The sequence below is a fragment of the Ceratosolen solmsi genome, unplaced genomic scaffold (assembly GCF_000503995.2).
Source record: "Ceratosolen solmsi marchali unplaced genomic scaffold, CerSol_1.0 scaffold23, whole genome shotgun sequence".
Classification (NCBI taxonomy): Eukaryota; Metazoa; Arthropoda; class Insecta; order Hymenoptera; family Agaonidae; genus Ceratosolen; species Ceratosolen solmsi.
The window spans coordinates 853,340-875,013 of NW_011948430.1; the positions used below are offsets into that span (position 1 = coordinate 853,340).

The window sequence follows — 21,674 nt, forward strand, 5'->3', positions numbered from 1 at the left end:
GTGAATTTGCGGGAGACGCGTTTACTGCCCTCGTTACAGCTGTTGCTACCGATCATAATTAAGAAATTTTATTCCATTCGATTCTGCTAGGTGTCACCTCCGTTCCTCGCCTATTACTCACTTGTTTATCGGAATCTTTCAGCCCATTACGTAGTATTGCCGCAGCCATAAAAGCATAACTAATAGTAAGAACAACTAATAGTATTCTGATAAATTAATGTTTGTTCTCTGCTGGATTTGAATTACGCTGACAGAATTGAATAAATTCATTGTCGATAAACACTGACAAATTACGATTATTACGCGCAGTAATAATATTTTCACTCATTATGATTATTATTATTGTTGTTGTCGTTGTTGTCGTTGTTGTTGTTGTTGTTGTTGTTGTTGTTGTTGTTGTTGTTGTTGATGTTGCCGTTGTTGTCGTCGTTATTATAGAATGCGATAGTAACGTAGATATAATATTTGCAATAGTTTAACAATAAAATAACAAGGCTGCTTGCGGATTAAACATATTCTGAAATACGCAATAAGAAAAATCATTTTCACTTAATTATTTGTAAATTTGTAGCTACATCTGATAAGCGATATAACGAGGCTACGCCATTTGTTTAAACATACAATATTTTAAATCATAATGCCTCGGTTATTTTCACAAGTAAATAATAGTCTCGTACATCACTTTCGTGGCAAAATTTTTGTATTAAAATCATATTTGCCGTATTAATGGCAAATTCGGTCATACTACTAACGATACCTTTCTCAGTAATCTTTGCATAAACATTTTCCATGCATATGTACATGCGCTTACGTAAAGAATGATAATCACTCGTAAAGATCTTGAGAAATCATTAAGCGGAAGTTTCCGATGAGCCCTTCGTTATAATGTCACAACACTCTACGACACTCATTAAAAGCACTAAACTCGTAACGTAATAACGACTTTAAAGTATAAGATATAATTACGGCAGGACTTTGAAGTACAGTGGCCTTATCGCGTTGCTCCGTGTATTTTGAAAATCGAAAAGTAAGAAAGAAAACCGAGCCTTGATTACCCTCCTGCGATAACTAAATCTTTAAGCTTTAAGTTTTTGTTGCTTATTTATGTCATGAACTCGAAATTCTAATAGACTATCCCCGTCACGTAATGGCAACGGCTCATAACGGCTCCGATAGCCGAATTTGTGAACCCGTTCAAAGTCCTCGGGACTTTCGCATGAAAATCACAACGTGTATTGTGTCACCTATACGCCCATGATTCTCCTGTCGCTCATTGACGCTCTGTGCGCACACGCTCGTCGAGCTCATTGATTTTAAGCCTCCGACGATGAAAAAACTTTGCTTTAGGCAATTGATTTTCTTATGCCCACCTACGGATAATCAAAGAACGTTCTTCCACACGTCTAACCTTCGATCACATGACCAGTAGGCCTTACAGCCCCATCGTTAATAATTAATTACCTTACATCACTGCCAATAAGTTGGCCATTCATTTTGTTTTTTTTTTTTGTTTTGTTTTGTTTTTTTTTTTAATATAAAGAGAACCTGTGCGATTATTGTTCCAAAACATTAAGAGAAATCTCGACTGCGAAGATCGCGATACTTTCGCGTCCAGTCACTCGACGTATTTATCTAAGTGGCGATGGATCTGATGACATTAAAGCGAGATAATATTTAACGCGGATGCACGACTCAAAAGTTACATTCACTCGTTTATCTGCCTGCTTTTCGACACGCGACGATCGTAATATGTCGAATAAATATTTATTTATGTAAGTGACACGAGAGCCTCTCCAGGAGGAGGTGGTCGTGGAAAACGAAAGGACAAACGAAATGGGAGGAGGAGGGGAGAGATCTATAAATTAAGTAAACAGTCTCTGTCAAAGCTATCGTTGAAGTAAGAGACTCGAAGCTACTTGTCGGGTGTCGTATAAGCACAACCAAGAGTACATAAAAAAAAAAAAAGGAGAGAAACGCATAGCGAAGGGGGGAAGACTTTGCCATAACCTGACTCTTCCGTCCTTTGTTAAGGCCAGCGAAAGACGCGCTTTGGTTGTGATGGTGTTTGGTCGGGAATGGTTGTTCGCCAACCTCTTCCGCGTGACCCGATTTTCCTCGAGACTTCATCGGGATGCAACAAATGCCGCTCCGATCGTTGCCCAAGATTCTCTAGCTTTAACTTACGGGAGTCGCGCAGCTTCCGACCTCACGCTCACGATTCGCTTAATCCTTATGTAAACAGTCGCTTTACCGCTGCTCCGTTTTTCCTCAAGCTCATTCTCCTTGGAATGGAACGGGCGCTCGATTGTTAAGAGAAAGATCCTCTCTCGTGGGTGATGCACCTTCGTTTTAGCTTTTACAAACTCAGCCGATCGAGATACGGTGGAGGCGTTTTTACAACATTCCTCGGAGCTTCGTAGCGACAGGGGACGCGAGCTTTTAAAATTTTATCGTAAACTTCTCTTCGAGAATGCATACGCGCTATTAACACAACATTATACGCTATCGTTAAAGAAAATAAATGTCAACACAAGCTGCCTCGAATTTCCGACTTTAATAAAATCATTATACATCACATTATATGGCTCTAAATCAATCTTATCAATATTAAAAAATATATATATATATATATATATATATATATATATATATTAATCGCCTACATTCTTTGTATGAAAATCGATGTGGAACATATTGTTCGTTGTATATTAAACTATCAGCTTCTAGGTATGATGTGGAAGAGCCTAAGGTATTTAAGAAATCAATCTTTTTAGCATACACAAGAGTATATATTAAATTATATTATTTATAATTATTTGAATAAGTTTTCTTATTAAATAATACTATAGGTAGTTTTTCTGGGATTTCTTAAATAAATATCTCAGTATGCATGCTTATGTGTGCACAGGCCGAGCAAACGATATTCAAAATGAATGATAAAGGCATTTATGGAAATGTTCAACTAGAATACGATAAATATTTATCATTTGACCAATGCTATACACCTACAAAGTAGTAGTATTATCTTTAAAGAATTTCAATGCTTCCTTTAACAATATTTAATCAACAACATTGCTTGTAGTATTAATAAAAACAATATAATTTAGTAACGTTTGATGTTAAAAATTAGTGAATAACGATGATATATTATAGACATATACACGCGCGCGCGCGCGCGCACGCACACAAACACACACGCACCTAAATATTTAAGATTTGGAATTTTTTAATGATATTTTAGCCAACCTTTGTGGACTTTGATTGTCTGATAATTGAAGATGTAAATATTAACAATTTTTTCAAAACCAGATTACGTTTTGTCATTGTTTTTGTTTTCGTGCAGAATGTCGGGTAAAGCGAGATGAAAAGTCGATTGAGGTGACCCACTTATTGAAACGGTAATTAATTTATGCGTTATGCACAGAAACTTTAGAATCGCTTGGACTCAACGAACCAATTAGTGGATCCATCTAACTCAAGATACACGATAATAGAGAGTAAAAATAGCGATATCGGGACGTCGTATCGTCGTCATTGTTCTCAGTCGTATGAATGCCCCCTCCCGCCGGCCGCAATTCAGCCCCCACCATCCGCTGACTAGCGTAAGTCGATTACTGTCATCGCAGTGGCGCAAGCATCGATTTTAAATACCGCGTGTCTACATGGGCCCTATATGTATGTATGCATGCGCCTCGAAATCCAGCTGCGGTGTTTTCTTTCTTCATATGGAAAGTACGGAGTCCGAGTGTAATGCTATACGACGCACATGTTGCCGCCCAGCGAGAGTAATAAACTGAAATAAAATAAAGTAAATTAAAATAAAATCGCATTGTCGCGAGTTGTCGACTGATATTAATTATCGATTTGATTTCTGCGAATAGCGCACTTTCGCGCTAATGAGAAAATCGAACGCGTTACTCGCCACCTCGATGGCTGATGGATACTCAGTCTGAGTTTTGAAACGGCACTTTTTCATGCTACGACAAGCTCCGATCGCCGTTTCATCCGAACTGACCAAGTTCCCTCGCGCGAATGACCTTACTCCGCGCTAGCAGGTAGAGTTATTCAAAAACTTTTAAAGTCTCAATTTTACTTTAAAATTCGTTGATTCTCGTGCTTCCCTACAGCCTTTACCCACCTCGTAGCCTTCTTTTTACAAAACATACCAAAATATCTTTTTCTCTTAGATTAGATTAACCGCTTTTTCTTCTTTTCTTCTTCATTTTTCTTTCTATCCTTTTTTCTTCTTTTTCTTTTTCTTTTTTTTCTTTTTTTGTTATCTCGCAGTATTATATTTACGTATCAAATAGACATTACTGATATACGTGCTGCTTGAAATACACGTTCCGGTTGAGCTATACTTTTTGGATATAACGGATCAACCTCGAATGGACTCTCACATAATTCCCACTTGTCGACTTTGGCTGACACTCTTGTTGAATGTTGAAGGCACATAAAAATACGGGACAGCCAGTGCCGCTCCTCGATCCCGGAAACACATGCACTCGCCAAACGATATACGAGAATTTCAAATATCGAATATCGCATGGAAAACGGTAGCCGAATTATATAAGGCTCGTTGAGCGTAATTGGAAAATGCAAAGTCTACGATAGGAGGGAGTTGCGAATGTGGACGAAGGTGAATAATTTCCGTCTTATCCAGATGGGAAGCTCTTTGGCTTTTGACTCTTGAACAGCCCTCGAGAGCCCCTGCGCGCTGGTAAACGTAAACGCATGTGAAAATGTAAACAAAAACAGCGAGGTGAGCGAGTGTGTGGGCAGCGAGCAATAGAGAGCGAAAGAGAAGGTTGGAAAATTTTCTCTCCCGAAGCTCGAACGCGTAATTGGGCCCGAGCGAGATGCCTCGGCTTCTCGCATAAAGCCAGCGGACTTATTGCTCGAATTGGGGCGTTCGTATGTCCGATGTGGTGCGCGGAATCGCGATAATAAATCCCGAACTCGAGGAACATCGTCGACCGATCGACGAGCGTTATTATCGTTCATAAGGGGGAGGTATGCGGAGGAGTGAGAAGGCGAGAAGACGGATGACGAGTGCCGAGCGATCGATGCGACGGTAGTGATCTTCCCTCGAGGATGCTGAGACCATTGCGGACTCAGGTCCCGGAAAAGCTGGTTCACACGTGTCCTCCTCTGGCTGCGCGACGCACGTGTGCACAACTCTAGAATTGTCGGTAGTGGCGTTAATGGGAGGGCAGGAGGGGGGACAAAGTCGAGAGAGAGAGAGAGAGCCCCCTCCCCTCCCCTTCCCCAATCGTCGGAACAGCGGCGGTGACGGCGACGACGACGACAGCGGTAGCGGTAGCGGCAGCGGCAGCGGCGGCGGCTACGGCGGCAGCAGCGGCGGCGGCGGCGGCATCGATGGCGGTGGTGACGGTGGCGGCAACAGCACCAGCAGCAGCAGCAGCAGCAGCGGTGGTGGCAGCAGCAGCAGCAGCAGCAGCAGCAGCAGCAGCAACCAGCAACAAGCAACTACCGCTGGCAGCAGCTACAACGCTACAACGTCGAGTAGGGGATAGATGTGCTCGACTGGCCGGAGTCGCGCGGCTCTCCGTTAGTAAGTGGCCGCCGCGCAGTCAGTCGGTCGCTCGGTTGCCCTGTCAGCCGACGCCGAGGTTCGCCGCGTGTTTGCGCGGGCCCCGTGACGCCCAGCTTCGGGTACACGTGTGCGCTCCTTGCCCTTTACCAGGATGCCCAGCCAGACGACCACGATCCTGCTCAAGTGCTCGATGGTCGACGTGCCGGCTGTCAACCACGTCAGGCTCAAGTCGATTTACGACGTGAGTAGCAGCTACTTGTTTGATTAGGCCCGCCACGGCCAGGTTCCCTGCATTCGACATCCCTTTTGCCGCTTATTGGTTGCTGTATGTAGGGCTGACGACGCGGAACTTGCCGCCCTCTTACCAATTACGTTTGTAGACGGGATTTTTCCAGCGGTTCCCCCTCCCGCGCTGTGACCGATCGCCTCGTGTATGCCTCGCGTCACCAAAATACGCGAGCAACGACATTTAGATACACGCCCCTCGCGTTCGAGTAAGGAACCAAAGTCACGTACTCCAGTTGCTTGGCTTTCGAGCGATCAATGCTAAACGGTGTGCGCCAACAATTATCCAGTGCTTTATTGACAAAATCGCAAACGAAGTTAGTTGAAGCGATCTCGGACAACCAGCCAACTTGCGAAACAACCATTTACCCGAGAACGAATCTATCGAAAATTTCACGCATACATTTGCCTAGCTGAGCGTGTTGTTATCCGGACATTGGAGAGAGAGAGAGAGAGAGAGAGAGAGTGAGAGGTGTGTGTGCTTTTCAAACCGCTGTCTATCTTTGCACATAGATAGGGAAGCGAACGAGTTGACTATGCTTTCGATATCGGTAAAGTAAACGCGAGTTCTGTCTGCGTTGTAATGCCATTTCACCATTCGGTGAGAAAATTAAATGTTAAACACTGCCGTGTAATCATCAGGCAGAAAAAGCGTTTCATTTTACCGAGGCGCATGTAACTTTTAGAAAACAGGTTATTTGTCAGTGACCGGTAAATATTCTCGTTAGTGCTGTTAAATTTGATGTGATGTCGTGCAAGGAAAGCAGCGTACACGGTCCATCACCCGTATGCCCCGAAATAAGATTATTTGTTTTTCCAAGGCGTCTTTCTATGAGTTTCCAACTTTTCACCGCACGAAAAGCGAACGTAAACACATAAATTACAGGTGATAATTAATCGATCGAGGGCAACCACAAAAGAGAGCGGGAAGCAGTTTTATAGATAGGTTTTTATAGATTGAGAGAACCATGGGAGGACCACCATATAGTTCACACGTTAAAACAAAGAAGCAATATATGCGGCGAGTTCTTCTTTTTTTTGGCTTTTTCTTCTTTCTTCTTCTTATTTTCCTTTAAAAATCCAAGGCAGGAACGTCTCTTGGTTGTAAAGTCGAAGAGCCGAACTGGGGGGGGGGGGGGGGGCCGGGGGGGGGGGGGGGGGGGGGGGGGGGGGGGGGGGGGGGGGGGGGGGGGGGGGATGGGGGCGCCTCTTCCCTACCTGGACAATATTTCGAGCGGATACAAGTAAGCGGCGTAAGGTGGCAAGCGAAGATGGAGAGAATACGCGGACGCGCGCGTGTGTGTGCGTGCGCGCGTGCGGACGAGGGATGACGAGAGGGAGACGAGGTAGGAGAGATCGCTTTGAAATGATTTTCTCGGAAACATAGGCCGATCAACAAGACCTAGCCTTCCTTCATTGAAGAAAGAGTAGTAGTCTTTGCTAGCATGTTAGAGAGAATGAGGGAAGAGAAGAGAGAGAGAGAGAGAGAGAGAGAGAGAGAGAGAGAGAGAGAGAGAGAGAGAGAGAGAGATAGAGAGAGCTAGATTAAGAGACAGTGACTGAGTGCGTGCGTGCGTGTATATGTTTCTTTGTGTGAGGGAGAAAGGGAGGAGCGAAGAAGAGGAGGGGCAACGTCGAACAATGATGATCGCTCGCCCTGAGCGATCCATCGCTACGTTGACGCACTGAGCAAACTCAACCGATACATTTCCTATTCTCTCTGTTACGTAGCTTTAAGGAGGGGAGGATGCTTTTTAGGGATTAGCTCGATGGATAAGCTCAATCGACGTGTTTCTATTCCCCTTGCAATGACTACGAGAGGAATTAGTCAGCCCGGAGTGAATTATCAACATTAGTTTCTTAACGGTAATGGAAGACAGATGCGATATCGTTCAAATAACGACACTCATAACCGACGTGTTATCCCTTGGCTAACCAAGCTTCGGTTATCTAGTCATAACAATAATCTATCGGAGACGTACCAGTCAAAAGCTTTACTATACACTCCTGCCGATTTCTAGGATCATATAACGCTTTTCACTTCATGTTTAATTGTGAATTTATGTAAGCAAGGCAAGTTCAAATTGCTTTAAATAGAAACCAATCGAAAATATCGTCTCCAATTGGATAGCCACAGCACATATAATGTAGAGGAATATATCAAGAAATATATTTAAGGAGCGACAGTGGATTATAATATTCGGAGTATTTGTGCATTTGGAGAGTTGTAAGTTGACTCTAGAAACCTATGCATCACTAAGTGGCTCATTTACGTACGACTACTTTACGATGCTCTTTTTCTCTCAAGCATGGACGATAGAGAGAGAGAGAGAGAGAGAGAGAGAGAGACGGGGGGGGGAGCACACCTAGGTGCGCGGTACCTCATTATATATAAGAGTGAAAAATTGTAACGATAATTTGCAAAAATCGATTGTCATTCGATTGTCGAACCGCGCACAAACTAATTAACGCCGCTTCTAAGCTCTTTAGAAATGTCTTTTTAATGAGAATATTTGCGTGGCTCTAATCGCCGGTATGTTGGGAAAGTTTATGCGACGAGTCCCGAGGAGAAAGAGAGTACAAAGGTAATTTTCTCATCGGCGAGCTTATCCTACCTCCCACCTCCTTCTTCCTACGTTCGTATCTATTCTTAATGTATGAGAGGAGAATCGGCAACAAAGCTGCGGTAGGAGCAGCATCTGCACCGGTACCAACTCCAGCAGTAACAGCATATTTTATAGGATAATTTAGCGGGGCCAGCAAAAAGAAGCGATTCGCGGCGTCGGCGTTATCGAGCGAACGGGATGCCGCGGCTACGGTGGTCTAGACTCATCCTCGTTGGAAGGGCCGTTTAATGGCATTAGAGAAGAGAGAAGAGAGAAGAAAGAAGAGATAGATAGATAGATGGATATATATATATATATATAGAGAGAGAGAGAGAGAGAGAGAGAGAGAATGAGTAAGTGAGTGAGTGAGTGAGTGAGTGAGTAGGCGAGCGTCGTTAACGTTCACCTCCTTCACCGCGAAAAAGACGCGTGTCGCTTGCGGGGATGTGCTGGCAGCAGGTAGAGATGCCCAAGACGACTTTCGAGTCGCGCCTTTCATGAGGACGGGAGGCAAGAGCCCGAGGGACGCCGAGGGTCAGACGTTTTCTCCGCTTTCTTGTTTGTAGCCTTTTATCACGCGCCTCCTGGAGTTTCTATTTTTCAAGCGATTGCCGAGCCAAGTGACACCTTTTTAACACCTGCGTGTCGTCGTCGCGTTGTAAATACTGGATGAGCGAGAAAGCGAGGCTCGCCTCATGGGCCGGCTTCCTCTTCTCCACTTTTCTCGCCCGTTGGTTGGTATCCAATCAATAATGGACAAATCCTCCTGCCCAGTTCTTGTATCAATTTACGACGGCTCATTTTATCATTTCTTCCCCGATCGCTCTGCCATCGTGAAAGTGATTTCACCACCAGTTGCTCTAAATCCGCCAAAACTAGTTGTCGGTAGTGGTTGGCGGGAGGGGGGGGGCTCGCTCACAAAGCACCCACCAATTCACAAAAGTTTTTATAAAAATGCGTTCGCGCCTGCTCGTATCAGCTGTGACACCTTGAGTAGTCCCCATTGTTGCTCGTACGAGTGATGCCGCCCAACATGTTTGAAGGCCTTCGACTTATTAAATAACAATAAAATATTTTATAATTTATATATCTCCATATATATTTATTAGAGCTCCATTGCCTTTGAAAGTCTATTTAGGATGCGATGTAAGTAATAACAATTGAAGCTTTGTATGTCGAGTATACGCAAATTCTTAACTAATTGTAAGCGAAAAATAAATCAAATCACGGCTTTTCTTCTTTTTTTATTTTTTTTTTTTTTTTTTTTAATCTTAACAAAGCTTTTTTTAATACTCGTGTTTGTAAATTCATAAAAGCCACAGGCCCCAACGTTATTACGCTCCCGCACAAAAATAGCTCGAATTGAAGTTTAATTATAAAAGTTATTAATCGTTATGTGCTCTTTGTAGGTTGTATCGGTGCACTTTCGACGCGTGTAGTGGTTGGTCCTGTATATTGGATTTCAATAAAGGGAACGAGCCTAAGGCTTAACACGTGGTAATGGGTGCGAGGTGGCGCGTGCTCAGGCCCTGCGCATTTTTGACGAAGACGCGATAAAAAAAAAAATAAAAAAAAAATAGGAGTCGCAGACGAGTTCGGCAATGACGTGAAATAACGGCGCGGCGCCTTGCAAATAAAATCCGAAATAAAAACGTTGAGTGCCCTGGTGGGATAATCGTGCGGGCGAAGCACTCGGAAAATAAATATCAAGATCCATTGGTCGTCTGGCGTAAGCGAGGAGTGCGAGAGGTAGGCGTCCGAAGACAATGGGCCGAAGAAGGGCCAACGAGCGGGTAGACGAGACCACACCCAGAAGGTAGAGAGAGAGAGAGAGAGAGAGGGCTCGAAGAGGGCATAGTTAGCCGGGCGGGCGGCAAAGAGATCCGCGAGAAAAGGCACATGGCTCGCTTGTTGCGCACATCGAGTGTATTAACGGGGCTTGATCATGCGCAACGGTCCTCCTTATCGCGAACCTCCTCGGCGATGCGCGCGCATCTTGAGGGAGTAAATAAAAAAGTTTTGTAAAATCCAAATAATCACTCGACCGCTCCTACGAGAGCCAGGTTCTGCTCTGGATTAGACATTAACGTTTGTATCGATCATTAGATCCGATTGTTTATGAAAGCAACGGACAGGGTGAGGGCCACCTCGTAGCGATCCTTGAACCTGTTGCGTAAAAACACGTTCTTATTACAAGCGATGCGTAATATTACAAATAATAACGAGCAGCCGCGCTCTTTGGCTCGATTCTTTGTTCACTCGCTGGTGAAAGAAATTGAGAGAAAAGGGATCTCTGCTCACCGCTACGAAAAAAAGTCTTGGATACTTCCTCTTTTGCACACACGCATACTCTCTCTCTCTCTCTCTCTCTCTCTCTCTCTCTTTCGTGTGTGCGCGCGTGTGTGTAGGGGGGGGGAGTGAACTAAAGAACGAACTAAAGAAAGAATGAGTGCGGGAGGAAGGGAGGATTGGTTAGAGAGAGAGAGAGAGAGAGAGAGAGAGAGAGCGTGTGAGGGAGAGGGAGTGAGCAGACGGCGAAGAAGGAGATGGTCGACACATGTGCGCCGAGGTCACGTATTTCGTCGTCGTACCCGCCCCGACAACTGAGTCGCTTTTGCGCAGCGCGTCCGAGCCGAAGAAGCATCGGCGATTCACTGCCCGAGGGATAGAAATTACACGCTTCGAGGCTGGACGCATCGGCCCAATATAAGAGAGAGAGAGAGAGAGAGAGAGAGAGAGAGAGAGATGCTGGCTGTGCTGCATCGTGCGTTTTAATTCGATAACCTGTTTTCTTTTTACGGGTAGTCGATCCCGAGAGCCTCCGATCCTCGCTCCCAAATAAGAGGAAGAAGGAAGGAAAGCCACGTCTTGCTGCCTCCTCTTTCTTAATGTCCGTCCTCTCTCTCTCTCTCTCTCTCTCTCTCTCTATATATATATATATATATATATATATATATATATATATATATGTATATGAACTATACCGCATCAAATTACCAACTGGAGCATTTCAAATATTTTCCATTTGTCAGGTCGAGATGCTGTTCCATGATCACGTGTATTTTATCTACCCCATCACTTGTCATTATTTCGTTCCTCTCCGATTGTTTTCTTATCCCTATAATTCTACGGCTTCTCCAGCTTAATATTTAAGATCTATTAGCGCAGTATTTGTCAAAGCCTTTAAGAAACTTAAAGCATAAAAACGAAATAATACGCTTTCGTATCGAGCGAATACTGATCATGTCGATGTGTTATTTATTTAAAATTAATGTCTTCGAAAAGGGGTACATTTGCTCGCATGGTGCCTTATATACATCACCTGAATGATGGGGCGATGGAATTTGGCCATCTTTGTTTTATTAAAGCAACAACAACGACACTCGTTCCAATCGGGTCAAAGTTGGGCCCCGTGGCCGTGAAAGTTTTCACTGTCTACTCGTCTCGATTACCATTTAATGTGCACATTTGGGTAGCGGAGGAAGGATATCATTATAGTTAAGTTCACATCTGACCAAGAAAAAAAAACAAGCTTATTCGATATCATTATACGTACGTCCATATTTAACGAAGTTAAAAATAAAAAAAAAAACAAAACAAAACAAAATAAAAAGCATGTGCATCCGACATAACTAGAAATTCATATTAGTTGCTCCTAGATACTGTATATCGGCGTGAAAATTTATGAGATCCATCAAAACGCTCGTTATTCCAGGCTCTTATATTAAGAGCTTAACCAATATGAATAACTGCCAAATGAAGCATAACCAAGTTCCATTTCCTATGAGATAACGGAAATAGTTATGAGGGTAGCTCGGAGCTACATTTGTTTTCAACATTAATACAATTAATGAAAATATTCATTATGAGATGGAAATATGGCACGATTCATTGTCTTTAAATTTGCAGGTTATAAAATCTTCGCTATATGGTTTAATAATTTTGATGGCATTTCGTCAATGTCTTTAAATTCTGCCACATTACTGCGCATCATTGATGATCCTAAAACATACGAGATAATACAGCTGATAAACAAAAATTATCAAATAATGTGCATTAAAATGTCTGGCAAGTCGCTCTTGAGCATTTTAATTATCACTGTCGAGTGGATAATGTGTAGGAAAATCTGCGCGCGAAACGAGCGCGATTCCGGAAAAAGGAAGTCGATAACGTTTCCTAATCGAAGGCCATCAATCGTCATTCATCCAAATTGCTGCTCATAATGTCGCTGCGCATACACTTATGCGCTCATGGATCTTGGATAATCTTATTGGGAAAGACTAATCGTAATTAGAGCGCGGAATTAATGAGATTCGGCGTGGGATACATGCGCATGTGTGTGAAGGTGCGTGCGTGTGTGTAGAGACTCATAGTTCTTGCATTCTTGGAATGAACGCGGAGCTACATTTTATCTAAATATCTTGCAACGAGTTGCTTTACCTCATTATTGTTTCATCTGGGTTGGCTGTGAAAATAAATTACCGGCAAATTATTTAGAATATAAAAAGTGAAAACTGTAGGAGTATGAATATTTATTTTACTTGTTAAATATAATCCAAGGAAAATCGAAAATATTTTATTTTGCATTCGGACGTGAAATCATAGTCAAAGTGAAATATAAACATCTCATTGTAAAAAAAAAGAAAAGATAAGCAGTTCGAGCATTTTTATAAAAAAATAACGTTTGCTTTTTCGTAATCAGACCAACAAGTTTTGAAATTTTTTATATAATAGATATAATGTATAATCAAAGTGAAAGTGAGTTTAACGTTGACTTAAAAAGGGTGACTTTCCACTCCAAGGAATGTAGAGAGTATAGAAAGCAATACGACAATTATTTTCAATATTAGCGAATGTTTTACAATTGTATTAGAATGAAAGAGAAGAGACAATTGTTATTATTTTATTTATGACTCTTTATTATCTCCCCCCCCTCTCTCTCTCTCTCTCTCTCTTTCTACCTCCACAAATCACATTGATCACGAACATTGACGCATTTACATCGGTAATGAGTCCTCGCACGAACCTCTAGGGATTTCTTACGTACATGCGCAGTCCAACTTGGCCGAAGAAATTTATTCTTCCTTGCTCTTGTGCACGTATATAAATATATATATATATATATATATATATATATATATATATATATATATATATACACACAGATATAGATACAGATTTGTAGTGGTGAATTATTTTGGATGAGGTGGGACGGATGAAAAGAAAGAATACCAATTGCTTTCATTTTGCGAGCTTTCGCTTCACGGGCATTTAGGAAAGGTACATGCGAATGCGCAACTACAAACTTCGTTTATTAAACTAGATTGGACCGGAGTACGAAGGTAATATCTCAACAGAATAAAATTATAAAGAACCCGCGGCGCAGAATCAAACTTTTTGCGTACATGTGTGAGAATCTTGACGCGAGTATGTATTAAATTACTGGAGCGATACAGTCGGTATTATGAAGGATAGAATCTGTTTACTTCCCGTAACATGGATTTTTACGTAGAGCTGTGTCTTTTATTTAGTAGTATTTATTTAGTAAATTTTACTTCGATTGAAGATGGTTGCTTCATCGCAAGAAATTATTTTCTGTACAATACCAACAATTGATCGAAATGAAACGAAGTTTGTGCTTCAAGTTTTGTGAATGAAGTGAAATTTATATATTAAGAAAAGTTTTTTTTTCAGGCTCAAATCCATTAAATTTGAATACTTGAGAAACCGAGTATTTATTTTAATTTTTTTTTCAAAAAAAAAGTAAAAGCCAACATTTTCCCAAACGAAAGGGAGCAAAAAAATTTAAAAAAAATAATAAAAGAAAAAAGAAGTGTGAGACGCCTAAGAAAGTGACGAGTATGCTTCGAGTAAAAAGGAAAATGCCCACGCTAAATATAATGAAATGAAAATAAAAGAAAGGTAGGTGATGGGAAGGAGTGTGCTGTGGATAATAGACTTGGACTTATCTCTCTGGCTCTGGCATTACCATCTCGGCAGCTTTTCAAGAGAAGGCAAATTTAAGTGAAGGCGAGTGCAAATAAATTTTCAATAAACCCGTTTGACGAAGTGACGGATTTCTACGGCCCAACTGGTATTCTACGTATCCCAATGCATGACTACTTTTCTCTTGTCCATCAGCATCGCAACGCTAGCCTCGAGGATAATTTCTCGCAATTTTACTTATTCGCCAGTGAAAATTAATGATAAGAAGAAATTTAGTACGCGAGGAAAAAAAGTGAAAATCGAGTCAGATATGCAAGATGATCGGTTGAACGATGGAAAGTGCACTCAGATGCAAACTCCACTCAGTTTAATAATACTATGCAGTTAATTCGCGACTCTCTTTCTCGCACGCGCGCTCGTCATTGTTCACTACAGACACTGAATAAAGTTGAGTGTGAGACGAATCGCGGTATGTGTACACGTGTGTGTGCGCGCGCGCGCGCGCGCGCGCACGCGAGGGGAAGGAGGGGTGGCTGGTAATTTCGCCAGGCACTATTTTTCCTGCAAACGATGTGTTTAATGTCGTATAAAAGGCATCGAACCGCGGAAACGCTTAGTATTTTCTCTAGGGTGCCATGAAAACATGACACTATAGTTTACTTTATAGCAGAAATATACGCAAAGTTGCGCGGAATCTATGTCGCGATTGATGATATTGCGCCTTACCCCGACTACTCGGGATAATGCATTTTATCCGTGTGTACCGACCACTCGACAAAACTCCAATGTTTTGTCTTGTCGTGCAGTCGATGGCTTATTGTCTCATACGAATACGATAATCAATTCCGATGGATTGGCCTAATTAAGAAAACTTATAAGGTGCGCGTAGATATTACTTTCGTTAATAATCTACGCACACGTGGCTCGAGCTAAAACCAACGATATTAAGGAATTTTATATTTATCGCAAAATAATACCTTGGGTACATTGTAATTTTAATGACAATGGCCTAGGAGTGCTGTTGCGATTAGTTTATTGCATACAAATACCATAAATACGTCTATATCATATTAAATTTCAATCCATTCCGTCATTCTGTAATACGTATTTTAATTTTTAATCGCAATGTCAAACGTACACGCTATTTAATTCTTAACACAAAGAAATGGGATGCTCACTTAACCGAGATGCACAATAATAATCGAGATGAAAAAATATACATGTTCCAGTAATGGAGCATAAAATCAATTTTATTATTTAAATGGGCAATTCCATTTGAGCTCGCATTAGTACAATTCCTTTCTAAACCTTTTAAAATTAATTAACGTAAAGTGGGACCTTGTAAAAGTTGGGAAACCGCTGGTTGTTGGACAATTGTAAAGAGTATGCATGCATGTGTTTAATGTCCCTCTAAGGTACTATGCTAGTTGATTTAACACAGGCATATTTATATTTACAAACGCGTTTTTGTGCCTCTGTGTGTGGTGTTGTGACTGGGGGGCGGGAGAAGGGCGGTAGTGGCGAGACATTGGTGGATCGAGTTTGGAGGGGGAATGGTGGATCGATGAGATCGAAATGACCGAGCCAGGGTGGGCCAAGGTGTGTAGGAAGTTGAGTGCATAGCCGCATGGAGATGGAGATTGAGAAAGAGAGAGAAAGAGAGTCAAAGAAAACGGGCCGCGGATTGAAAAGTCTGGATCGTAAAACAGTAGACGGATGCGAAGAGTCGTGGCTCGTTATAATTGTGCGTCTGAAAAGAAATCGTACTGGGGCAGTGCGCTCGACTCCGTGCCACATTACTTAATCGGAGACCTAATCCAAGAGGAGGACGGACGACTCGTCGAGTAATGACTTGTCGGCGGATCCGAAGGCCCCGCGACCTGAACTCGAGCGACGCGACGAAACACCTCCCGCCGCCCATCCTCGGGCCCCGCGCAACAGCCTCTTTGCGTGCACGCGCACGTTCGCACGCTCTCCTCGCGCGTCAGCCCACGAACAATCGCGCGCCGACTGACCCACATCCGCGCGAACCTTACGTTTTCCAAGTTGTCTCTATCCGAGAGCGCATCGAGCCCGCCGAAGCTTCGTCGAGTTGTACGAGGTTTCACCCGAGTCTCGCCTCGGCCCGAATAATCGAGATGTCAGCCGCTATTCACCAGCAAGCCCAACACCACCTCTGGCCTTTGATTCTGACAACGATTCACCAGTCCCGGCGACTGTCCCCGAACGTTCGTCGAACAGCCGAGGACGTCGACACGTTCGATTGGATAGCTGCCGACACCATCGAAAACAATTACGAGAGGATCGCCTTTCTAAGGCTTGCGAGAGTGTGTCGCCGATCGTTGTCGACTCGGGTCGAATGAGCGGAGCACCGCGCCACCCGAAGTCTCGCGTGTCGAGTGTAGAGCGACGAATGTCGGCCGATCTCCCCCTCCCCCTCCCCCGTTATTTGCCCCTGAGCGTTGCGGCATTGGACTTGCGACTTGACCCCGCATCGCACCACCATCATTCCCCCTCTCCCCCTTCTATCCTGCCACGCCGCCAAATCTCCTCCCCGCCAAATATCTCCCCTTAACCGCCCGTACACCCCCCCCCCCCCCTACGCCCCCCTACCGTCATCGACAGCATTATCGCAATGCGCGTATCACGTATCGTCGGTCCGACACGTGTAAGCGGGGGGTCCCCGTTGGTTACGACGGGTAGGATGGTCCAGCGGAGCAATGCCAGATAAGCCGAAGCGCGACACGAGTGTTGGATTATTCCCGGCGGAGCGTATTGGCTTTCATCGGCTCTTGTTAGCGAAGCGTGTTGCTTCACTACGTACCGGGACTGTCGATTCGAGGCGCAGCCCAGCGTCATTTGCGTGCATAACTGTCCGGCTGGTCCGGTCGACGCGACTAAGCGCGCAACGGGAGCGCATGAAAGACCAAGGCCGTTGAGGATGACTCTGAGGATGACTCGTTTTTCGACCTCCCGATGCCCCTCCTCCTTTCGGCAGCGGCCCGGCCAGCCAAGCCGGCGTGTCGAGCACGCGTCAGCCGAGACGCCCGAACAAAGAATGCAGGGGGCAGCGACTCATTGTTACTCGCATTGTTCCTTGCATTGTTACTTCCATTGTTATCGGTAGTATCAGAGTATCTGAAGAAATCACGTCGCGTATCGTACGAATTTCCCTAGACCAGGCTCTCATCGTAATTCTTTTAGCCTTTCACTGCGCGTGACGTTTTTTCCGACCCGTCCTTTTTCAGAGTCGACCTTCGACGCGCGGATTCAAAGAGAAAAAAAGTCTCGGCGAGTGACTAAGTCGCTGACTATTACCCAAGCCTTTCGATCCGATCGACATATCATCGGCGACGAGTTTTGCAAGACAATGAAAAGACGAGGATTGAGGACCCTAATTGGTCGAGCGGCGTTCGTCGCTCATCTCGTCTACTAATTATTGTGGTTCGAGTATCAAGTTTGACAAGGGGCGGAAGGAAGCGCGGTCTCTCGTTACCGAAGCAAACCTTGACGCGTGCGCAGTAATGGTCGATTGATTGCATTGGTGTAGGATGGATGCAGCGTTTAGAAATTAAAAATACGAGACCTTGATAGGGTGCCGCGGACCGTTGTACGAGACTCGCGTACTTAATAGCCACGGCAACGGGAGCATCGGCAACGGCAAAATCCGCGCAATGAGAGTGTAATTTCATTGACCTTGATTAAGATGGATTTCGAGCGATCGAGCGACGACTCTAGGACGTTGTAGCCGGTGGTATCGATAGACGAATAACCGTTAAAATGCCCGTACGAGCAGCTCACCTTTATTCTTCCATCCATTCGGCGTCCAACTTTGGCGCGTCTATTAAATGATACATATCGGATAATTACAGTCTCGCTGGCTTGGCGTAATTAACCGGCAGAATTATTGCAAAAACAACTGGTGAAAAGATTTGAAGGAAGCTCGCGATGCAGGAGTATCACGGTCGACGGATTAGTGGAGGTGCGGAGGTCTGTTGTCGTGAGAGGCCGAAGAAGGCGGGTGGGCACCAAGGACTCGCGTTGGCGCCCCTTCACGAGTTCCTCGGGTCGCCCCTTCGCCCGGGCATAAAAACTCCTCTTGGCTGGCGAGCAGCAGCTGCCCAAAAACCTCGGCGGTTGCTGCCGCAATGCAATCTCGTACGGCCGGTGGCAGGTGTCGGGATTTTGAGAAAGGCGAAAGGATGCATCTGCCAGGGCGCGAGTACAACCGAGACACGGAGCGAAAGCGGCAACCGAATAGAGAGCGAGAGAGAGAGAGAGAGAGAGAGAGAGAGAGATAATAATGCGTCCACACGGACCTCCGTTCGGGAACAGCTGGAGGATCGCGGGTTGCTCATTGCCTCGGGTTATTTCTCCGATCTCCGAGAGAGAGAGAGAGAGAGAGAGAGAGAGAGAGCCTCTCCTTTCAAGTCCTGTCGTGAGCTTCTAAATCAAAGAGGCGAAGCCACTGGGATTGCGAACACCTTGCATGTTCATGCGCGTGCTCCTGCTCGCCCCCTCGCGCAGGTGCGCTTTTTTCTCGTCTTTCCTTTTCTCCTCGTTTGCAGCATCAGTTGTGCAATGCATAGACCGAGGAGCGAGAATTGGAGAAACTAAAAAAATAATAAATATTCCATACTGCGGATGATTAAGGCTGCTTCGAGAACTAGCAGCCTACAAATTTCTATGCGGCTGGGCCTCTCATTTTTCCATTTTTTTGTCATTTTGTGTCATTGTGTCATTGCTCTCGTCATTGTTCTCTTTGCCGTTGTCATTGCGATGGTTGTTATTATTATCGTTATTATTATTATTGTCGTCGTTGTCGTCGTCCTTGCTGTTCTTCCCAGTGATTCTAGCGTCATATAATCTAACTATACGGGCAGTGTCCGAAAAGAGATGGAATAAATGGAAATTCGTTTATAAAGTAAAAGACTCGTCGTTCGTAGCAGGCGCTATTAACTTTTTCCTTTTCAGGCGTCGCGTGACTGGCGTCAGAGCCTTTATGTGAATTTAGCCTACCGTACTCAACGACTACCGGTGGTAACTACGTTGCTAAGGAGGATGAACGTCGGTGAATCTTGTCGATCGCATTGTAACATCGGTGCTAATAGGAGGAAGGGGGGGGGGCGTTGCTCTCGAAGCGATAAGTAGAAAGATCGAGATAAGAGCCGTTTACTGGCAATCGGCAACTGTCTAATGGTACGCGGTTGCTCCTGGTAAAGCAAAGTCACGCTTATTACGACAACGCAAAGTACCGAGCAACGCGTAAAGTTCACGGGCAGGATCTAGTTCTACAACTTAATTAGCACGTCCGTAGGCAAAGCAAGACAACTTTTCCGGCAAAGCTCAAGAGGACTTAATGATGTGTCGCCAGTTAGTGATGACACGTGCACGTATGCTAGCTCGAATCACTGTCATCTTTAGTACTTACTTGTCTCTCCCTTCCTCTTTTTAAACTCCTCGGCCTGTCAAAGGTCTAGTGTATGAACCTTTGGAGCAGCATCGTTCAACACTCCCGTGTTCCTTTGTTCTGTAATTTGTGACTGAAGAACATTATATCTTACCGTATCGAATCCTACAATATATAAGCAAATATTCGGTTGCTTTGTAATTGTGCTGTTTTATCTGAATAACAATAAAAATGAAAATATTTCACAAGTATCTATTATATTTTCATTTCGTATATAGTATAAAATAAGAAAAAGTTATAATCCTTCATATACCTAAGTGAATAATAATATTTAAATGACAGAATGTAACAAAAAGTCAATAAAATGAACGTTTGTTGATATAATATAACTTTTATTGCAGCCAATTGCTAATGTATGACCGATTAAATTAGCTATTTTATTCATTATAAAATCTATAATAGGTCAATTATAGTACAATATCAAACTTGGATTCATTTAACATTTCGATATATCTTACAATTGATACAATTTTAATTGCGTCATTTATTCAATTCTTAGTCATTTCACGAGAATATAAAATAAAATAAAAGGTAAAATTAAAGTACGTATAGTTAATACTTTTCAGCAACAAGCATGATAATAGTAATAATAGCAACAGCAAATGAAACAACAACAACAACAACAACGACTACGACGACGACGACGACGACGACGACGACGACGACGATGATAATAATAATAATTCCGTACAAGACGAGCTAAAGCGATAACTTTTATTTGGAATAACGAGAGTCGGCTCTGCAATTATATTATAGTGTTTCTACGCTTACAATAACAATAGAATAAAATAAAACAATTGCCACGACAGAGAAACGAATGAATTGAATAATCAAGTTGACATTGGTTGACTATTGAAAATTATAAGCTTGCCATTAAACATAATAATATTAAGAGATTGATTTATAAAGGAATAACAGACAATAAAGTGTCCGGTCGAATATTTCATCTTCGAAGCTTAAAATGCTCCGTTTAATTCATACTCCTTCACATAAGTATTATTTTATATTCGTTATTAAGCATTCATTTTAAAAACTTTGTATGCTTGAGAAGAGAAGACCGATGGTGGCTTAATTGGTAGTCTCGTATTCGGGATTCCAAGGTCTCGGAATCATGTTCTTGTCCTAGTTATAATAACGAATAAATTATTCAACATTGCACGTGCTTATCGATAATGGCGGTCTTTAGTGATTTCAAGCCCACATTAAAACCGTAGATACAGTCAGAAAACAACGGACTATGAGGAATTCCTATTAACAACTCTTAAAAGGTTTCTTGACAATCCTCTAAATACAAGGTTTGGAATTCTTGACAGCCGCGGTACCAACAGCATCAGCCACATAGCTACTGACGAATGACCTGGCTATAGGGTTATGAGCTATTGGTGACGAGTGGTAGGCGTGACGGGGGGGATGGACGTGTCCTAGTGCCTGAGCCCGTGGTGATATGCGGTTATAGCGGCGACGGTGGTGGCGGCGGAGGCGGCGGTGGCGGTGGCAGTGCCATCATCCTCGGCTCCCATTGAAGCCACATGCAGTGATGATAAGCGGAAGATCAGTCGCGAAGTGGTTTCGTACCTGACCGTAAAGACCGTGACGGCAGGACCACCGCGCCAACGCTCCATCCCAGGGTGATAATGCAAGTGCCGAGTAGGAGTTATCGACGTGTCAGGCGGCCTGCCGGATTTTCTGCCACGTCATGTCCTTTGTCCCGGCTCCTCGGCTGTTTGGTCTACGCGCGTCGAAACACCTCGCGGGGCGAAAAATAATTGCAAATGGGAAAGAGAAGCGAAAGAGGGCCGGAGTAACGGAA

The 21,674-nt window shown here is 43.7% G+C and overlaps 1 protein-coding gene across 1 annotated transcript in view; it reads left to right on the forward strand.

Moving 5' to 3' along the window:
- LOC105363934 (dual specificity tyrosine-phosphorylation-regulated kinase 2) overlaps positions 1 to 21,674 on the forward strand; it is a 153,856-nt gene that overhangs the window by 104,814 nt on the left and 27,368 nt on the right.